The sequence below is a fragment of the Haemaphysalis longicornis genome, unplaced genomic scaffold, assembly GCF_048455015.1.
Source record: "Haemaphysalis longicornis isolate Haplotype H1 unplaced genomic scaffold, Haemaphysalis longicornis Haplotype H1 scaffold_5, whole genome shotgun sequence".
NCBI lineage: Eukaryota > Metazoa > Arthropoda > Arachnida > Ixodida > Ixodidae > Haemaphysalis > Haemaphysalis longicornis.
This window is the reverse complement of record NW_027526385.1, coordinates 202,388,205-202,390,807: the sequence shown is the minus strand read 5'-3', so window position 1 is coordinate 202,390,807 and position 2,603 is coordinate 202,388,205. Positions and strand designations below refer to the sequence as shown.

The following is a 2,603-nucleotide window of genomic DNA, read 5'->3' as shown; positions in this document are numbered from 1 at the left end:
GCTCGCAGTACTTCGCCGCTTGATTCATCATAAATATACTTAGTTTTGTTGATATAAAGTGCGTCGTATCTAAGGTTTACCTTGTCGGTTTCCTTCCGTACTTTCTTAGCATATTCCCAAAGCTGTTTTCTTTTCAATCTAATAGGTTCCGAGAAGTCTTCCGAGATGCTAATGGGACTGCCTTTCAACTTTTTGGCGTTGGATAGAACGCATTCCTTGCCTTTGTAGGTCGCAAAATTAACAATTATGGGGCGGCAATTACCAGGCCTAAATATACCCAGGCGGTGTGCGCGTTCAATATGTACATCGTCAACAGATAAGACTGTCTTGCAGAGATCTAGTACGCGTTGCTCAGCCGACTCGTAGGTTTCGCGCTCCTCAGTGTCTTCTATACCGTAGAAAATCAGGTTGCATCGTGTAGTGTTGTTCGGTTACACCAGATGGCCTTCTGAGTCATTGGACACACAATGGATGGCGCCACTGCGCTCGTGGGTATATAAACGATACGCGCTGAATAAACGGGGTTATTGTCATGGATCGTACAGTGGTGTAGTGTGTTTACTCTTACGTGTCGCCGTGCCGGCTACACGACATTCTGGCGACGAGGATGTCTTCCACGGGCATTTTGCCACCGCCTTCTTTTCTTGCCACCCCCGGCACGCCCGATGTTCTATGGGCCCGTTGGTTACGCCTCTTCGAGAAGTTTCTGCTGGCGTCCGGAGCGACCGAGCTACCCGCACCCCGTCGCCGAGCCATCCTGCTGCACTGTCTAGGTACGGAAGGACAGCGCATTTTCGACGCGCTTCCACCTAGTACGACGCAAACCAAGGCAGAGCTAACGAGTGCTGCACCCGGTGTCACGCCCACGCCAGATGCCGCCGCTGGAATCATCGGAACCACTGCAGCTACTGGAACACAAGACGGGACCACTGGAGCCCCGCGCCCACCCGACGAGTACGACGTAGCCATTGAGATGCTTTCGAAGCATTTCGCCGCCCCTTGCAACGTCCGCCTTCAACGCCATCGATTCAGGGAGCGTCGTCAACTGCAGGGTGAGCCCATCACTGATTTCGCCGTAGCGCTTCGGGAGTTAGCAGCTCTTTGCAATTTCGCCACCCAAACGGACGAAAACCTGTGTGAACAGTTCGTAGCAGGCGTCACGTGCCCGCGGCTACGAGAGCGATTGCTGCTGGAAGGCGATAACCTTATGTTCAATCATGCTGTCGAGGTAGCACGGCTTCGTGAACAAACCCAGCGTGAATCCGAAGCCTTCGCCAGTCCGGTGCAGCGCATTCAGCAGCAGTTGCGAGACAGCTCAGCCAGGCAGGGTCGGCGAGATAACGTCGATAATGGCACACGCCTCCCGGGGCGTCGCCACTTCAGCTGCTCACGCGCGTACAGCGCACCTTCACCTGATGTGAATGCCGCCGCCGCTATTGTCCCCGGGCCTAGAAATGCAAATGCCTGCGGAAACTGCGGCGCAGCAGGGTGTTCGCCTTCGGAATGTCCCGCGCGCGAACGCACATGTTTTGCCTGCGGACGCCGCGGCCACTTTAAGAGAGCATGTCGCAGCTACCGTCGCGGCCAAGACGGGTATTCTACAGAGGTCTATGAAATCGTTCCGGAAGATGATGCTGCCAGTGTCATTAGCATCTTGGCGGTCCGTACTGATAAGAGTACAGGCGTCTACGTGGATGTCAAGGTCGCGCCAGTTACCGCGACGACACGGGTGCATACCATGAACTTCTTGGTTGACACAGGCTCGGCCGTGTCTATTATGGATGAGCACCAATTCCAAGGCTTGTTCGCAAGCGCAATAAAACTGACAAGTTCCCATCTTACATTGCTGGATTTTTCGCGCAGGAAGATTCCCGTTCTCGGGTCATTTCACGCCATAGTCACGTACAAGGGGAAAGAAGCCATTGTACCTTTTCATGTTACGCCATGTGGTACATCTCTCCTTGGCCTGGATGCTGTTCAAGCCCTTGGTCTTCGCATCATGGGAGAGGAATTGCGCTGCCTGCAAATGTCCACGCAGGAATGCCGAGAGCTTCCAGCTATGAGTTCAGGCCTTCCCCAAAGCACCATGCATACAAAACCCCTCGGCCCTCCCAAGTTTGGTATGCCGCCAACACTGTGGACCAAGTTTGGCCACTTGTTTTTGCCTTGCCTGGGACTTGTAAGAGGTGTGCAACACAAAGTCAAGATGAAAACCTCCATCGAACCAGTCGCACAGAAGCTGAGGCCCCTACCATTTTCAGTCCGCCAGCCTGTCTCTGACGAGATTGAGAAGCTACTTGCTACTGATGTCATTGAGAGAGTCAATGCTTCCGAGTGGGTATCTCCTATTTTAGCAGCCCGAAAAGCAGATGGTAGCATTCGACTGTGTGTCGATCTCCGGGAACCCAACAAAGCTATAGTAGCAGACAACTTCCCTTTGCCTCATATGGAGGAGCTGCTTCATGCCCTCAATGGAGCACGCTGCTTTTCCAAGGTGGACCTGGCATCAGCCTACTACCAGGTTTTACTCCACCCAGAAAGCAGAGACCTAACTTCATTTATAACGCACGATGGCCCCTTTAGATTCAAGAGGGTCTGCTTCG

The 2,603-nt window shown here is 53.3% G+C and overlaps 1 pseudogene; it reads left to right on the top strand.

Moving 5' to 3' along the window:
* The first annotated feature begins 607 nt into the window (after window positions 1-607).
* Window positions 608-2,268, top strand: LOC144139593 (uncharacterized; annotated as a pseudogene).
* The last annotated feature ends 335 nt before the right edge of the window (window positions 2,269-2,603 follow it).